This window comes from Dermacentor variabilis, chromosome 6, assembly GCF_050947875.1.
Source record: "Dermacentor variabilis isolate Ectoservices chromosome 6, ASM5094787v1, whole genome shotgun sequence".
Classification (NCBI taxonomy): domain Eukaryota; kingdom Metazoa; phylum Arthropoda; class Arachnida; order Ixodida; family Ixodidae; genus Dermacentor; species Dermacentor variabilis.
In genome coordinates, this window is record NC_134573.1 from 101,812,317 (window position 1) to 101,836,247 (window position 23,931).

Below are 23,931 nucleotides of genomic sequence, written 5' to 3' on the forward strand. Positions count from 1 at the left end.
GAAATGCCCACACACCTTTGTTTCACGCGATTGTGCTGCTGCGTCGCTGCAGTCTGACTATTGCTGGAGCGTCACTGTCAACGAAACTATAAAACCTTCCTGTTCACCCTTGCCTCGTGAAAGCTTCATTAGTTTCATACAGGGACCCTTTGCATGCTTTACATATATGCTGATTTAGGGATTGACACACCATTTCAGAAAGACGGCAATAGAAAATGCAGCCGTCATCACGAACATAACTTACGGCCGCTGCAGAACAGCCGCCTCTCCAAGCGATCGCCAATTCCTCAATGCCTTCCGTGAATCGCTGATCCACGCTGTGCCTACAAATTGCTTAATATCGATACCCCCCATAACGTAATCTTCTGCTATACTCCACTGCGCTTACCTTTCCCTGGTGTCACGCTATCTCGCTCTAGTAGTTCACTTGTTACCTGTTCTACGCATTACATGACCTGCCACCGTCTCCACTGAATACACAAGTGCAGTACACAAAAAAAGCAAAAAGAAAAAGAAAGAAAAAGAAAGAAAAAGAAAACTGCAGCAGAAGAAAATCTCCTCCTCCGTAGTTGTAGACATCCTTTCTTCGTTCAAGGAAGCAAACTCGGCGACGGCTCCGCCAGTACCGACCCGCTGTTCACGTACAAGTGTAAAATTTCCAGCGCGTTTGCCGTGTCCCAGCACGCGGATGAGGAAAAAAAATAAATCTAGCAGCATCGGCGACTCACCCTATGGCACACGGCAGAGCGAGCGATGCTGCGACGGACGATAAAAAAAAAAAAAAAAAGGTGTCGTCAATACGAGGATACGAAGCGTTGCACACCGCTCTGGCACTGTACACCGCGACACGTAAAACAGCTGTATGGCGCAGGTGGATCGCATTCCTTTTCCCCTGTCCCCACCGCGCTGACTGCCCCGCCGACTTCACGCGACGAACTCGGCCGAGAGTGGCGACGGCGGTCCTGCCATCGCGAGCTGCACCTTCGCATTGACGGCTGCGGCGCGCAGTGCCGGGCTGTTCCAGCGGGTGTTACCGGTTGGCGCTCCACATTATGCGCGCGTCTAGCTCGGCCACCGGAGGAGATCCGTTCGGTTATTTTCCGCTCTTGCGTAACGGGAACCGCTGCGCCGACGAGTCTCCCACTGCAAGCAGTGCTTCTGTTCCTCGGCTTGCCGCATTGCGTGCGGGAGCCTCGGCTGACAGAGAGCGGGACAGCGTCTTACCTTCTGTGTCACTGTTTCACCCGTTCTGACATTTCTGTTCACTGCCAGGATGTATCGCTTCTTTGTTAAACGTGGAAGCCCCTATCAGGGAAACAAACAAGAAAGAGAGAAAAAAAAAGTTTCTTGTCGAAATATTGACGACGAAGCGGTCAGTCCTAGGACTGAGGCGGTTTGAAAACATCCCTTTTGCGCTGCTGTAGCGACATCGAAGCCGCAGAGTGCCGGAATTTGATATGTGGACACTGAACCGATCTGCCAGGTGGTGGCACCGCTAAACGCTCGGACGCTGATAGCGGGCCACCAGTGGCGTGTGCAATGAGTGTCAAAGCGAGAGGGGCATACTTATTATGATAGAAAAGCTGACAGGTCGGCTTGAGTCAATGTTCTTATCTGCTACTCATCATTGGGCAAATGGAATGAGAATATGAGAAGCGGAAGCTAGAAGAAAGTGATCATGAATAGGACGAAACTTGTGGACTGAACGAACATGGACAGAGAGGAGTATTCAAAGTCTCAAATAGTGTAGCTAATCGTGTGTTGCAAGCGAGCGACGAATACGTGCGTGGAGCGCGAATGCAACGCAAAGCACCGACGTTTTTTGACCATGCATGTCTTTTCGAATATATTGAAATATTGATCTTAGTTCTTACTCCTCCCCCCCCCCCCCCGCGATATTGCTACGTGCCTGCGATACCGTGTTCGAGAACCCCTTCATATGTAGTTCTTCGATCAATAAAATTCAGTAACTACAGTGAGCGTTTGCGTTTGAACCTATTTTTTACTTTAACCGCGCACAGACCTATTATCGTCGCGTACTTCGGCGCTTTACGCTGTATTCAAGCCATGATCTTAGACAAACTACGCGCTACGACAACAGGCTACACGAAAGCATAGCTTCGTGCTGTCATGACTGCCCTTCGGTAGACTGGCAAGACAGAAAATATTGTCAGCGAAATGATCCGCAGCGGCAAGACTGAGACGAAGCCACGCATTGGGAGGCTAATCATGTCGGCCACATTCAAACGTACGAGAATAAATTTCAACAACCTATCGGCGATCAGAGACATATCCGACTAATCGCCAACTGTAGCAACTACGACGCACACGGCCAAGGTAAGTAAAGCTCGATTACAGTCATTTCTCACATATCAACTCGCGTCTGAGGAGGAAGGAAACCCCGAGACAAGAAAGCTTAACGTTAAGAAGGCGATTACCAATGAGGATATCACGCGCGGCAGCTTCGCAAAGGAAAACTATCCATCCGTTGCAAGGCGACGCGCCTGTCTGATCTTCGGGTTTACACGTGGGACAGCGTAGCTGCCGGCACAGTCTTCCTCGCGTTTCAGATCTAGAAAACCCACAACGGTAAGCGAGAGCTAAAGGCAGTAATGGCGGCGAGAAGAACGACAAATAAAAAGTCAAAAACAATGTAACGAGCACTACACAGAACGATGTGGCACGGCGCCAGATGACGCGCATTGCTTCCGAGTATACCACGTAGGCGCCGGAGCGGGCTGCGCTAAACTTACCCGACTCCGCCACAAACAACGTCGCGTTTCTTTCTGCGTTTTCCTTTTTCGTGTTATATGTCTCACGGCCACCACAACCGCGTTTATGACGACGTAATTTCACGTCAGTAATTTGTGAGCACAGTTAAACCTCCTTCTAACGAAGTCCACGGGAAGCAATGTATGTATATAAAGGCTCATTCACACCGGCGACTGACAGCGGTGGCGCGACCAAGTTGGTCGCAAATGGTCGTAAGCGGTCGCTTTTCTCGAAAAGCCACTATTCTGGGTCAGTCGCTCGCTGCTTGATCTTTCGGTCGCGCCAACGTGGTCGCGAAAACACCAAACCAATCAGCGGCGCCCCGCTATGTTATGTCAACGTGTGTTTTCATCCGGCACCCTCCTGCGTCGCACCAAACACAAAGTCCACGCCACCATCGCAGATTATAGGAATGTAGCCGGTGTCTTGCCTCGTGTGACGCTCGGGCGCAGCAGTTCTAGCAACGCGTCCAATGTATGCGGTTGCATTCGCAGGAAGCTTAAACAGCGGCAAAGGAATGCACAAAAAATATGTACCAATTCCCCACGCAAGGCGAACTAGAAGTCCCAACTTGCTCTCGACAAAAATCCTCCTCATGCGCGCGGAGTTCGGGCAGGCGGCAGCTTGCGTGGCCGGCCACTATCGCGAACAGAAACGCGGCCTAACGCACTAGCAGGCTTCCGCGATGCCGCAGCTGACACCACGACAGAGCACGTCAGCGCAGTGACGGCGTCTTCCTCTTCGCTCGAACCAAAATCCGTGGCTGTTGCCGGAACGCGAAACCGGCGAATTGCGCGCGAACTGCGTAGATCCCTGTAGAGTTCGCGCCGAGAACGATAGTCTCCGGGAACGCGACTTGAAGGTCGAGCTCAGCCGGCCTTATACCGGCGTGAGCACCGGTCGCAAACAGTCGCGCGACCCCCCACAAGTCGCCGGTGTGATTTATCCTGAATTATCTTGCTCTGCGGACAGAGCCGAACAATTGCGCGCCGATTAAAAACTAACGGGAACCAAACATTCTCGGACAATATACACTGCCTCTCAGAGGCCAAGTGCCGTGCCGACTTGGCACGGAGAGTTGGCTTGCCAAAGCTGGTTAGGTGGCGTAATGTTTCCTCCCAGTTTATTGCCGTCCTCCGTGGAATATGGCATATACACATTTTCACCATGACTTACAAAAAAAAAACTGAATTCCCCCGGAGCTTCGGCACAGGTTAGAAGATTGTGTTGCAGTTTTCGCGACATATTTATTTATTTTCTAATGTGAATACGGTCCAAGAGAGCAGCAGGCAGCGTGTCTTGACCAGAGCAGCTCAGGCAATCTCGAGCTCGCGCCTCCCGGACGACTGGCGACGTGTCTGCAGCATTGGGCATTCCTCTTCACTACAATCGCCCCCCATAGCAAAAGGAGCCATCCTGGCGACTCATGGTGAACACAGAATCATGGGGTCGTAATACGGCTTCAGGCGTTGTACGTGGACGGTTTCACGACCACGACAGCGTTGGTCCGTAGGTGGCGTGACAGGCTCGACAATATAGTTCACAGGCGATGTCTGCGCTACAACACGGTAGGGTCCTTGATACTTGGATACAAGCTTGGATGAGAGTCCAGCAGGAACGGCGGGAAGCCAGAGCCACACAAGGGAGTCTGGAAGAAAGTGACAGTGCGGGTGATCATCGTCACGTGGAGGGTTCTGTTGCCATTGGTCGGCGGCTGTAAGGAACGGGCGAGCCTGACGGCATTCCTCTGCGCGGCGGGCAGCTTCAGAGAGGGGCGTACATTCGGATGAGTCGGGTCTGTACGGAAGAATGGGGTCGAGGGTAGTCGAAGGTTCGCGGCCATACAAGAGGAAGAATGGGGAGAAGTTTGTGGTCGCCTGTGGTCGCAGTGTTGTAGGTGAACGTGATGAATGGCAAAATGAGGTCGTCCCAATCAGTGTGATCAGAGGCGACGTATTTGGAGAGCATGTCGCCAAGGGTGCGGTTAAATTTTTCCGTCAGACCATTAGGTTGAGGATGGTAGGCGGTGGTGGTGCGATGAACGATGCGACACTCAGCAAGGAGCGCGTTTACGACTTCGGAGAGAAAGACACGTCCTCCATCACTCAAAAGTTCGCGAAGTGCACCGTGACGGAGAATAAAGTTTTTCAGGAGGAAGGATGCTATATCACGAGCGGTGGCCGCAGGCAGAGCGGCTGTTTCTGCGCATCGAGTCAAATGGTCGATGGCGACGACTATCCAGCGGTTCCTTGCAGCCGTGCTCGGAAGGGGTCCATACAGGTCAATTCCAATGCGATCGAAATTTATTTATTTATTTATTTATTTATTTATTTATTTACAGATACTGCAGCCCAGAAGGGCTATTGCAGGAGTGGTTGAATACAATATGTGGAAAATACAAATCACAATACAAGATAATCATCAGTGAGTAACGTGGCTAAAGGGAGCACTCAATAGCATCCCCGAATTCTTTATGTGGTAAACAACAGATGGAACCAGGCAGGCCATTCCAGAGTTCAATAGTCCTAGGAAAAAAACTGAATTTAGAAGTGTTGGTGCGAGCAAAATATATATCACAGTTTCCCGAGACGGCAATCCTTTCGCATTTGAGAGTGAGCCAGAAGGGTGGGAAGATAAGCCGCGCCCTAAAATTACAGTCGGCCACAAATGTTTATGGGACGCGAGTTCCTCGACAGACAGATATGCAGGTAGCCACATCTGTCGAGGAACTCGCTTCCCATAAACATTTGTGGCCGACTGTAATTTTAGGTAGGGCTCGGCTTACAAATAACTTATCTTCCCACCGTTTTGGCACTCTCTCAAATGCGAAAAGATTGCCGTCTCGTGAAACTGAACGACGGATTTAAACGCTCGAGCTGGAATATTACACCCGTCAGTCGCCGTGCTCATTATCTCATCGGGACTGCCTGCTTTCGAAGATTCGGTTTCCTACATACAGGAAGTCAATTTGGAGTACCACGGTACGAGACACGCCCTACTTTGCACCGTCCTTTCATAGGCCTCAAGCTCATTGAAGGTTCCCAACCACCAAACAGATACAATATTCAAATAAGTATAATATTGCATAAAAGTGTGGATAGACCATCGACGAAGACTGTCAACAAGCGAATAGCTGAACGCTTAAAGAGCTATTCACTTCGTCAAAGGAATGATACGCTTGAGAGCGCATATTTGTTGCAGAGAGGACATCTACGTAGTGTTTCATTGCGCGATTCCGCAGAGAACAGAGCCGTTAACCAGCACAGCTGCAGCGCCGCCGTAGCCCTCTCCCGCAGCCGCCAGAGGAGGAGAGAGCGGCATGTGAGGAGGAAGGCTGGCTTTCCCTATATAGCGCTCCACCATCTTCAAAGCCCCAAAAAAGCTATACCGTGCGGTAGCATGTGCTAACAGGCCAGGCTATTACACGCAGACGATGTTGCGAAGGCATGTCTACAACAGAGCGAAGTTCTATACCTTGGCATGGTCGACGATTGCCTGTTTTTCACAACATCCGCAACAGCGCCGGATGTTTACTGAAATTTAACGGAATATTTCTCTCGGCGCGGCGAATGCCACGTCTAGAACTCATAAGTTTGTGTGAACTATGTTCGCGTAGAAGGTGTTCTTTCTTTAACCCGATTTACTCCTCACAACCTGGTTGCGCGAGACAAGCGCGCCCTTTGTTTCGACGGTGAAGGTCCGAACACGAACCGCCGACCACGAACCAACGCCCACAAACTGGCGGCCATCAATCACCGACCACAAACAACCGAACCCCGAAAACGGGCGAGAAAGCCAAAGGAGGCTGCTCACTTTAATAAAAACAAAAAATAAAGAATATCAGCAGATTTCGGCTTAGAACGACTGAGAGTTGAGGAAGTTGGGATGCGTATTTCACGTTAAGGAAAGGCCGGCGTGCAAACACCGACACTATATAGTATAGAAACGAGAAGGACGCATTATCCTTCTACACTTGCGCCCGTGTCTCGCACGTTTCCCTTTGTTCGTACCATGACACGGCGACAATTGTTCCGGATATGAACTCATTCAACTTGACAGGCAGCAGGCCCTCCATCACAACGGAAGTGGCGAATCTTCTCATGAACAACCTTTCTCCAATGCGCGCGATAACCTCGTCCGCTGCAGTGCTGCCGGCGGTGGCCTCGGAAAATATGCACAGGCGACAGCACGTTTAAAGTCGCATACTTTCAAGCGCGCCAACAGTTGCGTTCCGCGCATCTGGCAGGCGGCACCCCGTGCAAGGTATGCACGAGCGCTTTTTTCGCATTCAGCTCCCAAGTGGAATGCGGCCTCCGTGGCCGAGAATGGAACCGGCGCTCAGTGGCCATGGAGTCCAACTCCATGGCCACTGAGACACCGCGCCCGGGTTCTCGCCGGAGAGAGCCCCAAAACTGAGTCCAGGGGGCCTCTTGCAAAGATCGTATCCGGCATGCAGCATGGCTTCCTACGTCAATGTGTGCTGGAGTACCTAGTACGTTTCTTCAAGGACCTTCGTCTGGGGTTCGACGTCTGCGCTCTAATAGAGATATGACCACTGGACTGACGCAAAGCTCGCTGCTGTTGCTTAGCAAGACACGTGCAAGTTTTGTGATATCATGCTACATCATAAACGTTACATTTACACGCTAGATACATGCTACATGCCAAATGTAACGCCTACAAAGTGTGTTTTAGGGAAATCCGCTATAGAGCCACTTTTCCGATAACCGAGCGAAACGTGCACGGTATAGCATCGCGGTAGGCGCTGTTACCGTGGTTTATAGCCGACGTGGTTCAGCCGTTTCCGAGCGCACCACTGCTGCACCACATGGAGGCTCTCCCTCGAGAGGATGATCGGGTGAGCCGCAAAACAGTGGCTTGGCTAACACCGTATGCGCAGTGCGTTTTACACTGCATCTCTGCCTTGATACAGACGACAGCGAAAGGTCGAGAAATAACGCTGCCAAAGAGGGGCAACCGCGTATCACGTGTTCCAGTGGTTTGCGTGCATCCTGCCATGTCGCGCCTTTCGATCCCCGACACGGTGACGCTGCTGACGCGCGATAAGCAGGAACTGGATGCATAAGGAGGCTGCCACATCGTTCGTAGTTAGGCTGTTCTGTAGAGGGATCCTTATACGGCCAGGGTGCGCAATGTACAGGCGCTACAGGTACACTGTATGCATATAGATGAATCTGCGACAAGCACGCGCGGAATAGTGTCGCCCAGCTTCAACGGCTGTAGTGCCGAAGGACTCTACAAACACGGTAACCTCGATGGGGTACATTGGTGTACTAGAAATTCATGCTGACTTCACAGTACCGAGTGCAACTATAAACGCCTTATTCTTGCGCCTTACTAAAACCTGCTGCTCTAGCCAACTCTGACGTTTGAATACTTGCGACGTTTTGTGAAAGAATTCCGCGCTAGCATCGCAGCATATAATTTAAGTAGTGCAACAATTTATAGCTTTTTCTTCTGTTTTTTTTTATTGTTATTACAACTTTCATAAAATGAAAAGGAATAGCAATCGCAAAATTAAAAGCGGCCAAAAACCACTATGTTTATTTTCATCTCAGTAAAATAGTTTATATCTCCGACATTTATCAGTAAGCGGCCCTCTTTGTTTCGGTAATGCTGATTTCCCGTAACTAATGCCGCAAGGCATAAAATATGACGATGCCTATAGTTCCCATTAATCGAAGTACCGTTTACAGAGGCCCACATTATGCAACCCTCAGGCCGCGTGTCAGGTCACAGAAATGTATAAAACGAGGCCCAGAGCTGAAGTCACGTAAACCTATATGTGGCCTGCAAATTTTGTTAGCACACCGTGGTACCTTTAGACTCAACGAGAACTAACAATTAAATCTAAGCACGCGCGCCCCTTGCCGTCATTTATATACGATAAAGAACGTCGCCTATACCGGTAAAGATAGAAATGTGCAGCTCTACAAAAGTCGACGTGTCTGACGCGTATACGTCAGAAAAGTCCTCGACGTCAACGAATGAAGCAATCGCAAAGATGGTGCAACCTTTTTTTTTTATTTCTGTGTGCCGTTTATGGAGTGCGCTGACTTCTGTAAGATCGAGCGACGCTGCTGCATCTGCGCTGCATATACCAAAGGCCACCTGTGTTACAAGCAACATACTTTTTTAGTCGGACAGTCAGGCCACTTGTTTTGCGCCTCGATAGAGAACGTCGCGAATGCCGCGGCTTCGCCGCTTTTTCTGACGACAACCGGAAGTAAAACAGTGACGAACGGAGTGGACGCGACTTGAAACACTGACCGGCTTCGATTGCGCAACTGCAAGGTATAGCACGGCATAACGCACCGAGCTAAAAGTTATTCTTACTTACTCTACAACAACAACAGAGGGAGATAATCACGCATTTAACGACGTCCGACGTAGCTGTCTACAAGCGGACAAAAAAGGTGTTTTCTCCCCACCGCACCGCTTTCGGAAAAATTAAATCTTGTTTAGGTAAAAAGAAGAGAGTGCATAATGAGGCTTACTCTAGCCTATACACGGAGATGAAAACGCAATGCTACATTACAACGTTAGAAAAGCCGCGGTAAAGTGTGCACAGAGCCGACGCTAAAGTTATTGCAAGTTATTTGGTGGCGACTGCGTTTATTTATTTATTCACGATATTCACGAGAGGCCACGGCAGGTGCGTCGCGTGCAAGGAGGCTGACATTTGGAGACTCGAGGAGAATTTTTGCGAGGCCTCATGTGCTGGCGTTTTGGGCGGTGAGCACTTTGCGCGCGCTGAACAATTTTGGCTTTATCCCATACCCGGATATAACCTGAGCCCAAATGCTTCACGCATACCTTTTGTCCTTACTTTTAGAGCCCGGATTGTGCCACGTCGGCGGCGAGACAGCGAGCTACGTTCCATACGCACTTCTTCTCGGAAACACCTTGAATCGCAATCACTTTCAAGTCACAAACGGCGTTCTCCTTCGGTCCATTTTTAATATCGGCCTTCACAGACAAACCTTTTACAGGGGGCTGGCTTTTACGGACTGCGAACTGGATGTGCGTTGCACCAGCCGTCGTCGGCCTCGGCTGTAAAGGTTTTGCTCAAAACCGCACAGTTACTGCGAGGGAATCGCAGCGCGATACGCGCATACCATTGCGTCGGCGGTGCATTACGGTGCTTATAGAGAAATTAAATTAAAATTTGGGGTTTGACGTCTCGACCCTGCACGGCATATAACGAGGGACGCTGTAGTGGGAAGCTCGGGGTTAACTTTGAACGTTCTTCAACGTGCGCCCAGTGCAAGGTGTTGCATTCTTTCCCCCTGGTGGCTCGAAGTGTCGAAGTATCGGTGACGCGCAAGGTTCATTTGAAAGACGTCTTGCATTTTTATTTTGTTACCGTTCTGTAGGTAGTGCCCGTGTGACCGCCAAGGACATTTAACTGTGGGTCTACTCACTGCTTTCGCAACACTGTTAGATATAAGTGTACCGAAAAAGCTCGCAGCTTTTCACGGTGCTTGCTAGCTGTAGAAAATTACGGTTGCTGCGATTACGTCAGTGAGTAGTACCATATAGGATTTGGATGAAATGTTTAGCGCCCGCCTAAATATGCATGGAAGAATGTAAGTTGGGACATGTCGGTAATTCCATTTTTTTAATATTTACCTGACAAGGAATACAGGGACAGCGTAGCCAGACAGCGCTTCGTCTACCTCTGTCTACACTGTCTCTGTGTCTTTCGTGTACAAAATGCTAAAATACCCTGGGTGAGCAGTCTGTCAAGACTGATGAAACCTCAACATCTTTCGACGTAGTCATCTTGCCCTTCCACGCACCATTTCCCGCCTCTAATTCGGTTTCAGCCGCCCCTCCAAACAAACAAACAAACAAACAAACAAACAAACAAACAAACAAACAAACAAACAAACATCCCTACATGCAGTGGCAGAATACCAATCAAGAGTGGATTAATTGCGTCATGCATCGGAAGATGCTTTCCTCGGAGATTTTTCTTCTTTGTCCGAAACAGCTGATAATTCTACGGTATGAGATGAGGAAAATAAGGCGGGTGTGGTAGCAGTCAGACCGTATGACAGTCTGACCGTTTTCCTAAATATTTTGATAGCGTTGTTTCCGGTATGAGAAAAGGAGCAGCCCTCATCATTAAAAGGTGACTACGTCTCTTTGTTTTATTGTCATTTCAATAAATAAAGAAAGAAAGAAAGCGGAAGCTCGTAAATGGACGTGCCGGGTAACAGAACACATTGTCGAGGAGGAAAAATTGCCCGCGCTGAACCGTTGCTCCAGACATGGCCTCTGAGATTGTGCGCGCACTGGCAACGCACGCAATAGTAAGAAGCCGCGCCACAGAACGCGTAAATTCCCACAAAAATCGCTAGAGAAAACTCCGGAGCTATCTTCTACGGGATGGATGTTCACTCAGCCTGAGAATTATTTGTGCACAGCCACGGAGGAAGGAAAAACTAAGCAGAGACCACGACATCACCCTTTGTGAAGCTCAGTGACGCCGGAAGTTTTCGTTGCTCCGTCATCTTGTCGGGGCAAAATTCTCCTCTCTGGTTTGCCTTTCTCTCCTTGTGCGCAACCACGCCGGACTAGCGAGGGCGTGCGCGTGCCGTAGTGATTAGTAGTGATTAGTGTTTCTGTATTTGCTCCCGCGCATAACGTTTCCGAGGCCGCTCGCATCGCTATTCGCGCCGGACGTTATCACGTGGTATAAAATGACGTCAAATGATCAACTGCGCCGCTGCGAAGCCAACTTTGCGGAAACGGCGCCGACTCGTTTCCGTCAGCGCCATCGACTTGCAATCAGCGGACCATGGAGCGCGCGTACCAACGATCGGCTCCGGGTTGCAGGTACGGTATTCGAGGACGTTAAGTTAATGACTTCGGTGAAGTGCTACGAAGCACATCATTTTGACACTTGTATTCCAGTACGACGGGTTGCAGCGCACCAAACTGCGCAAATCACACGGAAGGTGGCAAAGCTTTTTACACGGTGCCGTGCGGACGGACGAGACCGGCCGGCTTCGAAAGGGATCAGCATATGCGAGGTCCGTTCGCCTTGTTTACAGAGGTGAGTTCGGCTTGTTTGCACTAAAGCGACATTTATCTCGAGTAACACTCCTGTACACGCTGAAATGCGTACGCCTGGCATGAGAGGTTGTTCACTTGTGCAATTTTTGGTGTTTATGTGCAGCGCGACACAGACGCGGTACAAAGAAAGGACGACACGTCTGTGTCGCACTGCACATATACGCCAAGAATGTTAACTTACCCACTCGCCCAATTCGCTGTGTTGCTTCTACGATTGTTCTGACTATGCAGCTCCAGAACAGTCTGCTCAAAACAGAGTAGATACTAGGAGATACGATTTGCCCGCTGCATCATGGCTTTTCTCTACTCTGTTTTTTGTCGACGTTTTGATTTTTCATTAAGGTCGATTGATGTGCTCGTGTTCCATTATGTTGAAGTAAGCGAAAATACCGTGCGCTCTCGCTTATGAGACAGCTGCGACAGCTTCAGCATTTACCTTCCCCAATATGTTGCTTTGTCCGATCAGCATTAATCGACGTGAGGAATGTGAAATTATTTTCGTACGTTTTGTAAGCGCTGTGTTATAGTAAATTAACATGAGTAGTACGAAGAGATAAAGAAAAATTTGTTGTCATCCTACAGTCTGACATGTGTGAATAATTACTTTGCAAGTTTGCCATCTTATGTGATTAGTGCAATAAAAATAACCTGTTGTTACTCTTAATAACTTGTTGCCTTTCCAGTGGCTTTGAATACCGCCCCCCGAAGCTCCAAGAACCAACACTCAAACCTTGCTGCCACCATGCCATGGCTCATCCATTCCCTTGTACGAAATAAATTTGATCTAGAAGCTCGTGCATATTGAATTTTTTTCCGCTTGCAGATTTGCTGATTTAAATCTACGTGTCTGTGCCGCATATATCGAAAACGTGCAGCAGCTTAACCCTTAACAGCTTAACCTTAAAAGCTTAACCCTTAACCCTGCAGGTCCACTTTCCGTTGCTACGCTTCTTCAAAAAGGTGTTCATTATTCGAAGCTTATTCCTTTCTGCGAATCGTACCAGCATCTCTCCTCTAGCGTTCTTGGAATCGACGCCGTAGTTGTCAATTGCTTTTTCCCCAGCCTGCCTTTTCCCAACTTTTTGATTGAAGTCCCCCATTGCTATAGTATGCTGTGTTTGCATTTTTCTCATCGCTAATTCATCATCTTCATAAAACTGATCTACTTCCTCATCATCGTGACTGGATGTTGGAGCGTAGGCTTGTACTACCTTTAATCTATACTTCTTATTAAGCTTGATTACAACTACAGCTACCCTCTCATTAATGCTGTAGAATTCGTCAACGTTGTCCGCTATGTCCTTATGGATTAGGAATCCTACCCCGTATTGCTTATCTAGGAGACCTCTTAGCAGAGGACATGTCCGTTATTCAGCAATGTATAAGCCTCACCAGTTATTCTAATCTCACTAAGGCCGATCATATGCCAAACAATGCCTGATAATTCCTCAAAGAGTCCTGCTAAGCTAGCCTCACTCGAGAGGGTCCGTGTGTTAAACGTTGCAAGGGTCAGTTTCCATTGGCGGCCTGTCCGGATCCAGTTATTCTTAGCATCCTCTGCTGCGTTCCAGGTCTGACCGCCGCCTTGGTCAGTCGCTCCGCAGCTGCTGGGGACTGAGGGCCATTGGGTAATTTAGTGAGCCATGTGGGAGGGGGTGGCCGAATACTGCACTAGGGAGGCCAATTACTGTTCTGGTGAGGGAGTGTCTTGTTGAAGCAGGAGAAGATCGAATAACAGTCGATTTAATCAAAGATGGAGGAGACCTAATGCTTGGAAAACTGGCGGCTCTTTATAGGAAGTGTCTATCGACTGCAAGGGCCCCAGAAAATTGGAAGAATGCAAACATTATACTAATTCACAAAAAGGGAGACATTAAAGAATTGAAAATTATAGGCCCATTAGCTTACTCCGAAGTATTATATAAAATATTTACTAAAATAATATCCAATAGAATAAGGGCAACACTGGACTTTAGTTAACCAAGGGAACAGGCTGGCTTCAGGAAGGAATACTCTACAATGGATCACATCCATCTCATTAATCAGGTAATAGAGAAATCGGCGGAGTATAATAAGCTTCTCTATATGGCTTTCGTAGATTAAGAAAAGGCATTTGATTCAGTAGAGATACTAACAGTCATAGCGGCATTACGTAATCAAGGAGTACAGAACGCTTATGTAAATACCTTGGAAAATATCTGCAGAAGTCCTACACCTACCTTAATTCTACACAAGGAAAATAGGAAGATACCTATAAAGAAAGGAGTCAGACAGGGAGACACAATCTCTCCAATGCTATTCACTGCGTGCTTGGAAGAAGTATTCAAGCTATTAAACTCGGAAGGCTTAGGAGTAAAGATCGACGGGGAATATCTCAGCAACCTTCGGTTTGCGGATGACATTTTTCTATTCAGCAACAATGCAGACGAGTTACAACAGATGATTGAGGACCTTAACAGAAAGAGTGTAGGAGTGGGATTGAAGATAAATATGCAGAAGACAAAACTAATGATTAATAGTCGGGCAAAGGAACAAGAGTTCAGGATCGCCAGTCGGCCTGTAGAGTCTGTGAAGGAGTACGTTCACCGTTGTCAATTAATCACAGGGAACCCTGATCATGAGGAGGAAATTGACAGAAGAATAAGAATGGGTTGGATCGCATATGGCAGACATTGCTAGCTCCTGACTGGAAGCTTACCATTATCATTGAAAAGGAAGGTGTACAATCAGTGCATTTTACCAGTGCTGACGTATGGGGCAGAGACTAGGAGACTGACAAAGAAACTTGAGAACAAGTTAAAGACCCCGCAAAGAGCGCTGGAACGAAAATTGCCGGCATAACGTTAAGAGACAGAAAGAGAGCGGTTTGGATCAGAGAGCAAACGGGTATAGACGATATTCTAATTGACATCAAGAGAAAAAAAGTGGAGCTGGGCAGGTCATTTAATGCGCAGGTTAGATAACCGTTGGACCATTAGGGTTACAGAATGGGTACCAAGAGAAGGGAAACGCAATCGAGGACGACAGAAGACTAGGTGGAGCGATGAAATTAGGAAATTCGAGGGCGCAAGTTAGAATCGGTTGGCTCAGCACAGGGTAATTGGAGCTCCGAGGGAGACGCCTTCGTTCTGCAGCGGACTTAAAATAGGTTGTTGTTGATGATGATGATCCACATTTGAGTCTGCACCCCGCGCTGTATTCCTATAAATTCCCACACTGCGATCAATGCGCAACGCTTTACCACGTGGTATGGGCTTGAGCAAGCACACCACAGCTCACGCCCATAACGCACCCCACCACACGGCAATGGGAGTCAGCTCTTTCCAGCTCCGACTCGACGGACAGCTCAACCTGGTCAACCGAGCGAGAAGGGAAGCTAAGGCCACTGGACTCCTGCACTGAGGGGACCACCCACTGCACAGCGGAAGAGCAACCTACGCACGTGAGCTCTTTTCTAGAAATTTTACTCTCTCTCTCTCTCTTTCTCTCTCCTTCCATTACTCACAGCATCATATTCTTTCCTCTCTATCCACGTGGCTGCATTACGTGCCACAAATGCATCGTCCGCTGTAAAAAGCAAGAACACTGCACAGCTGTCACGGACCTGCGAGGCGTTTACCGCACATATTCTGAAGCACAGCGGTTTCAGTCTGTGACAACACGTTAGCATGAATACAACCAAGACCGAGACATATATTTCCCGATCGTCCTTCGTCCGTGGCGTGGTGTACGGCGCTGCATGCGGGCTCGTTTCACGCTTTGTACTTCTTCCATGTCCCACCTCGTCACAACAACAGCCGGGTGAGCACGGTAGAACAAAACACGGAGACTAACGCAATACTGCAGACACGACGCCTTCGCCACGATACGAGATCTACGGGGCAGCACACGCATGAACACACACAGCCGCAACAAAACCGCCATTGTTCCCCGACCAAATGGCCGCTACAGCGAAAAGTACCACGCGACCTCCTCCACACTTTTCTCCTAGCGCGCGGAGGTGACATGGCATCTGCTCCGTTGTTTCCTTCCTCCATGATGATTACAGTACACAGATTTGGCTAATCTTCACATATTTTTTTGGCTTCAAACGGTTATGTGAGTTTGCAAATTGATCATTTTCTGCACTTATAAATGTTAAATTGCTTCACTATAAACAAAAACTGTACACCCCTTGGGACGTATCTGTCCTATAGCAATAATCTTCATCTGTGTTAATTGCGTTTCCTTTCTTGTACACTCGGCGCTCGCTATTTCACCGCAAAGACTACTACGTCACGGTCGTCACGCGCAAGACCTTCTTGACTTGGAAGGGCCGGGCGCGTAGCATTAAAAAAAGGGTAGGCACGCGAGATAGATCACGGTTATCGTTGGGGAACAAAATAAGGCCGAAGCGGTGCAATCTTAGTATCTTTGAAACTGAGAAAAAAAGAATACGGTGCAATAGGCTCAATAATGTCTGGTCATAAGGCCGAATATTAAATGAATCGTCTTACTAACCGTCGCTGACCTACGTGGTAGCTTAACTAGCGCGGATCCGCACTTTCGTCGAGTATTTTTAGTACAAAAGCTATGCAAGATCATTCCTTCGAAATGGTGGCTTCCACCTTTTACAAAACGCTAAAGTAGTACTAGGCGTTGATTGTCGGAACTTTCTGGAAGTAGTCAGTCAAACACCACGAATTCGTAAGCATCCTAGAAGCTAGATATTGTGACTTTCAGTGGAGACGGAAGAATGTCGCGACTTGATTAGAGCTAGAGACCGTTGAAAGCCCACGAGCTTTCGTTGTTACGAAAGCTTTGTGTCATCTTGGTTTCACAAGGACAAACTCAGCGATGCAACTCCCTAGCGCTGGCTAACGCGCGGAGCGAAACGCTTCCGGCATTCTCCTCATCTCATCAATCACAGTCGGCGATATCAGGCCTTTCAAGTACAACCACTAATCGCAACGCGGTAAGCGACACGCTCATCACTGCTGGCGTTCGCCACCGGAGGAGGGTTATATACGTCGCCACCTCCGCCGACATTCGCGATTGCCGCTAGGGGGAAGCACCTCACAAACGGCTCAAATTTCGCGGGAAGTATAAAACGGACTTGCTTTAGTCGGGAAAGATAAAATCGCCGTTCAGCAGGGATTATTTCTTCTTTAGGGGCCACATCATTATCCAACACTCGTGCACGTGGCGATACGCCGTTTTAAGTGCTTGTCCGCCACCAGAAGAACAACCGGAAGCCCTACGACTTGAATCAGTACACAACTGATGGCGGTCGATAACTGGCCCTTCAAACTCTTGCTGCCCTTTGCATTGCATCGGATTAATTTCATAACAGCCTTCTTTTCCATTTCGTTTGAATTCCAGAAAAATGCATTCACAAAAAGCCATCTTCGCTGACATCTTCCCGACAGGCCGTCGTCAGCTAACCCTCTGATACTTATTGTTGAGTTTCCACGTTCGCCACATTTCAATCAACTACAATAACCGCAGCAAGAACAAAAGCAACAACACATGGATGTACTAGGCAATGAATGGCGGATAGAGCAACATAGAACAATATATAACAGCAGTGAATGCTATCAGCAACGGTGCAGCTACCTTACAGGTGATCAGTGGCGTAGCTAGGTCGTCTGGCACCCGGGGCCCTTAGCGCTTCTGACAACCCCCCCCCCCCCCCCCCGAGTGTAGTCGAGGAAGGCGAGGATATCGACAATTTTCGGGTGTCTTGCGACGTATATGACACCCCCCTCCCCCCTACTGGCCCCGTGCACCCGGGGCCCACGGCCCCCCGGCCCCCCCTGTTGCTACGCCACTGCAGGTGATGCTACACCATGCAGTTGAGAAATGCCAACGCCATTACCATGATCACGTAGGCGCAGGACACCGATCGCTATAGCAAGGGCGCAATCTTGTACACAAAAGCATTCAACGGGGCTGATCACTTGTCCTTGTTGCGTTGTGTAGTAGGCCCACCAGGTAAGTATATTTTGTTTCGCAAAGGCATGTGTGGCAAACAAACGACGGCCACGATCCTGAAATAGCTATATCGAACGCGAAGTTTAAGCTCGGTTCGCCCAACGCTCAGCCAGCCAAAGGTTAGAGAAAAGAAAGAAGCCACAGCGGCGCGCAAGTGCTTCTTTGTTGAATTACGCCAAATGATCGCGTTTCGTTTGTCTTCATGTTTGTGTTTACAGTAGCAAGGCAACACTGTTCAAAACAATTTGTCCGTTCCCTGCAATAGTAGGCAGCGTTTTGCACTGTATTGACACTGACCAATGGTGTTAATGAAACAACAAAGTATAACATCGCGCACCCAGCATGCTCGCGCTGACAACGCGGCGTCAGTAATTCAACCCCGGTGTCGCGGTCCGCCCGAACAGCTGTTCTGCGCGCGTGACTCCCGAGGAAAACACGAGAGGTGCGGGTGAGTAGAAAACGGGGACGGAGAAAAAAAAAAGAACAGAGGAAATCGGCTGGCACTTAGAGGCCAAGTTCGCGCACACGGAATTTGTGTTCCCTCGAACGACACGGTCAATCGAAGGGTTGAAACGATGCACAGAACATTTCTGCATCTCCCGAGAGCGACGTCAAGGGCGGAGGGCGGTTCGAATTTCCCGGACGTCGACTGACTGACAGGAGGGGAGGCTAGCGACGAGAAATGGCCGCAGCAATGGCGGCTCGGCGGAGAGTCGTCTGCTAACGCAAACCGTACGCCAACCGTGAATGCTTAGATAGCCGTCCTTTGGCAGCTTGCTGAGGAATTGTCAGCGCAGTTATTACTCACCGGTGGGCTGTCGCAGCTGGTTCGGAGGACCGCGGCCCAGTAGCCTGCCCCAGTGACGAACGAGATCGATAAACAGCGGGCCGCTCTCCGGCCGCTGCCGCCGCTGCAGACGAAGCGATGTTTGTCTTTTTTTCGTACGCTCCTTTCTTTCATCATTATTTTCTTTCTATTCTCGTTGCCCGGATGCTGCGGCTGTGGCGCCTCGGTCGTTAGACCGGAAGCCTTCTACATGTATAGTCGTACCGGTGGCGTTTATGCACGCGGAATCGTCTGCTCGCGCTGCGGATGGACGGGAAGCGGTCTCCCTGCCCCGCGCCGACACGCAGTGCGCATTTACGAAACGAAGCGTGCGTTCCTTCGGCTGTACTGTTTCCTACAAAAATTACTGCAGCGAATTCTGGGTGTGTACCAACTCTGGCCAGCGTCGGGGACACTCTCGTAGACAGCTAAGGAGACAGCCGAGACAGCTTCTAGGACAAGTACTGTAATGCGTTTCGAACCGCCTGGAAGACCTACGGAAGACGCTTCTGCGACGTGACGCCACCTCACGGCGACAAAAAAAAAATAAATAAAAAAAGAGGAAAGCACACATTATTTCTGTATTTTAGACTTTTCCGCTGTGAACTTATGAAAAACATGATGTGACCACCATTAAGATCATAGAAAAGCGTTTCTACGTTTCCTTGCGCGCAGACGACGTTCCCTTCGAGTTCCCAAGCGCCATCTACAATAACCTCCCTTTTTTCACAAGATGGCGCGCAGGCGCCATCTTGTCTGGACAGGAAGGTAGCCTGCATCGTTCTTGACTTAGATGCTGTCTACGCGAAGCTGGTTGCTTTGACATCTTCGGGAGTATTGGAACGAGACTTGAGATGGCTGCTGCCCACTTAGTGGTCTACTTTGCTGTCTACGGCGAGTATTGGAACACAGCCTCTGTCGTTAGTGTTCCCAGGAGCTGCGACCATAGGCGTGCACAAGAATTTTCATCAGCGGGGCCCATCACCATTGGCCCCCAGCGCTCCCTTCCTACACACCCCTTGTCCAATCTACTATTTCGCGTGCTATCCCCCGCGGAGAGATGTCGTGGACATTAAACGAAAAATTAAAAGGAATCATAGAATATAACACTTAGTATATGATCATCGCATATATTTTTGAAGAAAAAATGACTATCGCGCAGTCAGAAATGCGTATCTTTCTTTTCAAAGCTCTCCTTGTACGACCGAGGCATTAAAAAGGTACGTCTTCCTAGACAGGAAGCACATCCTCCTTAAACATCTTGCATTGCGCTTTTCAAGGCAGTAATCCTTAACTACTAAGGAAGTAAACAAACGGATAATCTGAATAAAGGTTCTAGCGCTTACGCATCATGTCCTAACATACAAAAAGCAAAAGCCTGTATTTTTTTTTCACCAATGATGGATTATCGAAGAATGGCTGGCAGATTGCGGAATGCCTTGCTCAAACCATCGAAGGCGCTAATGGGATAAGGAAATAACAGTGCACTCAACCCCCCCCCCCCGGCCCCCCCTCGTAAAGAGACCGGGGGTGGCGGGCGTGTCCCTGCTGTCCTCACCTGTGCGTACGCCTATGACTTCAAGCATGGCGATTCGGCCGGCATGGGAATAATCAGTATTACATTGATTTCCCTAAACTTTGTCCCTCTAGCTCCAAACGGTCTTTGTACATTCACAAATTGTTACAATATATTGCGTTATAAATGGCACAAATAGCAATAATTATGAATGTGAACATAGTCTCTGCACCATTTTCGGATAGAGGAAGGAGTATGATTGCTTCATGCAAATCCTCGCAGTAACCGCAATTCCCGAAGTACATAATGATCGCAGCGTCAGAGTTCCCTCTATAGTCCATCTAAGAACTCGTTTGCAGTAGTGCAGAAGCTGCAGGGCACCTTAGCCAATAGGAAGGCCGAATGCTCATCGAGATGTATTCATCGGCACCGCGTCGTCTGCTCGCAGCCACAGGAATTCGCACTATACGCCGTGCATGCGCAAAGGTCTTAACATGTCACGCATCCCTGTAAAGTATCATGTACCAAGCAATGATAAAGCTATATAATCCCGCCAATAATCAGACAGTTACGCCTGAAATTATATAACGCTGCGTAAGGATATTACGTCCTGTGTACGCCTCGTAGCTTCGGTAACGCTGCAAATGACTTGTGAGATGGATACGGTATCTTAGTAGGCAATTCTATGCCTTCGCCAAGCTCCTTGCGTCGTAAACACTGACACGACCGCCTGGCATGTTTGCTAGCGCCATGGCGACAGAGGGGGCGCCATAACGTCTCCTACAAGCTACTTGAAGGAACTCTGGCGTCATTGTCAACGTGAGCTGCAAGCTCGACGGTTCAGTCAGCATGTTAAAGATACGGTAGTGCATGGATATGACTGAACTGCGTCCTTCTGGATTCATGCGGCTCTGTGAATTTGCAAACTAATCAATTCTAACAAAATATTGCGTCGTAAGTGCAGTAATTCTCCCAGACTATGCATGCGCACGAAATTTTATTCCTTTCATGAGATTAGAAAAGCAGGATTCCTTTGAAATTCGAAATAATAATGAAAGCGTTATAATATATAGCGCTACAAAAAGCGCCTCCAACTTTAAGCACGTAAGATGAGACAAATCCACGTACCTATAATTCCGATGGAAGATGAACGATTTCTAGGTCCCTGCAGTAATTTTTTGTAAGAAGCTTTATGTTGAAAACAGTGAGACGACTGCACTGCATGTTCTTAGCTGCACGGACACAAAAGGGGCCACGGAGGAGCGAGCAGTTTGGAATTAACAGCATCATATAACCATGACAATTATATGCGTCGAATGCTACGAACAATTACGAGGCAAAATCACGTGAACAGTCAAACCACAAATATCGTTACAGAGCACTGCCAGGAGACGAAGCTGAGTCCATTACCGAAGACGACGACATTCCGATTTGTGCGGACGCCCTACCCTCCAGTATACCATCGAACGTGTTGTAAATAGCCTGTAAATAGTTTGTAAGCCTACCTTCTGCCCGTAACAATATGTTAAGAACAGTTATGACACACGTGCAAGTGAACATCCGAAAAGCTTGCGAGAAGTCAAGCAGGAAACTTGTGTAGCGTACGAGGCGAATTCAAGCAGTGCGAATGAGTTTGCAATAAGCGATACTTAGTCAAACTGGGGTGCTGGTGCGCTATCAAAATATATCACATTGTCGAATTCGCCACCTTGAGAGTTTTGATTGGCTCGCAGGGCTGCCGCGGCCTCTCTGTTTGGCTCACAGCGCGAACATCGCGGCAGTCGGCAACATGACGGAATATGACTGTTCCCAGAAATGCCTCCTTGGTCTACGTATGCGCAATGCCTTGTCGGATGCACTTCATTACCGCTATGTATATCCAGCCGCATATGCAATAGCGAAGCACCTGGCGCGCTTCGCTATGGCATTCCGAGGTGTCACTCGAGATACCCGAGAACGAGAGTGTGACAAAAATATGGCACCGTATGAACAGTAAATATTTTTTTGAGATCTGAAAGCTCCGTATTCGGCTGTGGTCGACACCAGTCACCAATATAACTTTGCATACAAAATTCCAATAGAGTTCTACTAGTATTCTTTACCGCAAAAAAAGGTAAACGCACAAACTATAACTAAATAGCTGAGAAGGTGGCAATGCGTCCGAGCGCTCCCACAGATAAATCAGTAGTGCGCAGTTCAACTCCGACTTGCAAATATAGCAAATATCTGAAGTTCCGTTTGGAGCTCGTGACGTCACTGTTCCAGTCAGCAGAGATCAGAAGCGCGAACGCACACGCACGCACGCGCGCACGCGCGCGCGTACATGGAGAGAGAGAAAGAAAGATCTTTGCACTGCTGGTGAAAATGAATCAGACTGCTGTGAGCTGAGATGTGACGATAGTGACGTCTCTTTCAAACTTTGGCATGTTCTTTATCATTTATTTTTCTGCGTCACGCTCCAAGTATCGGTTATCAAGCATGCCTTTCGCGAGTACCCCCCCCCCCCATCCTGGACTTTGCTGCTATCAAAAAAAATTCATTTCATTAAGTATTCGACAAGCGAGTGAAGAAATTGCATTTGATAACGAGGCAGCGCATAACCAATCAAACGCACTAAATGCGTAAGATAAGTCGTCAATGGAAAACAGACGTGGAAACTGAGTTTGTTGCCAGGGGTATTTCTGGAGGGTTTACGAGGTTCTGTATGCTGTGTGCACGTCAGGTTCCAATCCCTTCGTGACGTCGAATATTATAGTCATTGCGTTTCTGACCACATATTACATTCGCTTCCTTCATGCCGTTTGTTACACGTCGTTGCTCAAAAGGCGCAGATGTCGCAACAGCAGCTATGGAAGCTGAGTAAGGGTGCTTTCAGCTTCATTCCTCACCAACAACGGCTTTAAAGAAATACCGAAGAGAGGTATTAGGTATCCTTAGCCTGGCAGATTTTTCCACCTCGAGTCCGTGTTGCAGAAAATCCGGTGTCGGCGTCGGCGGCGTTGTCCGTTATATAAAAATCATTCCCAACCACGCAGGGCCTCCGCGTGGCGCATAGGCGTTACGGAACTAATTGAATTTCTCAAAGTAAAATGCGTTCGGAAATTCGTAAGATACGCCTAACACATAACCTACAGAGATGATAGCGTCGGATTGTTTTTTCAATATACGACAAAACGTAATTCTGTTACGCGGAAACTCAAGCCGCGCAACGCCGCTGCCTCGGGCGGCAGCAGGCGGCGCCCGCGGTGGGGGCGAAAGAAAAAACAACAACCAGAATGCTCGGCGAACTGTGCCCTGACTAACGTCAGATTGACGTAGAGGATATCCTAAAAAAAAATTAAATTATGGGGTTTTACGTGCCAAAACCACTTTCTGATTATGAGGCACGCCGTAGTGGAGGACTCCGGAAATGTCGACCACCCGGGGTTCTTTAACGTGCACCTAAATCTAAGTACACGGGTGTTTTCGCATTCCGCCCCCATCGAAATGCGGCCGCCGTGGCCGGGATTCGATCCCGCGACCTCGTGCTCCGCAGCCCAACACCATAGCCACTGAGCAACCACGGCGGGTAGGATATCCTACTGGAAATACCATTTACCGCCCGATTTCCCACTAGAAACGTTTTAAAAGGTTTCCAAGTTGGTGTTTTTGTGAACTTCCTAATGCAGCGCAATTCATTTTTCGTTATAACGAGCAATGTTATGCAGACGCACCACAAATTTCGGAATCAATGGAAGAG

At 48.6% G+C, this 23,931-nt stretch overlaps 1 protein-coding gene and 1 long non-coding RNA gene across 8 annotated transcripts in view; one reads left to right on the top strand and one right to left on the bottom strand.

The window, feature by feature from the left end:
* Nucleotides 1–23,931, bottom strand: part of LOC142584966 (prestin-like) — a 247,453-nt gene that overhangs the window by 56,026 nt on the left and 167,496 nt on the right. The window contains exon 1 of one of the 7 annotated variants that reach the window (XM_075695356.1): nt 18,659–18,768. The exons of 5 other annotated variants lie outside the window; for them this stretch is intronic. The gene's annotated coding sequence lies outside the window, so the exon portion shown is untranslated. Of the gene's footprint in view, nt 1–728; nt 747–18,658; nt 18,769–23,931 lie in introns of those variants that run through there. One more of the 7 variants, XM_075695357.1, reaches the window with a different exon arrangement.
* The window catches only part of LOC142584968 (uncharacterized), an 80,623-nt gene continuing 70,622 nt past the window's right edge, over nt 13,931–23,931 (top strand). Inside the window, exon 1 of the long non-coding RNA XR_012828991.1 lies at nt 13,931–15,319. This is a non-coding gene — a long non-coding RNA (uncharacterized LOC142584968). The remainder of the gene's footprint in view (nt 15,320–23,931) is intronic.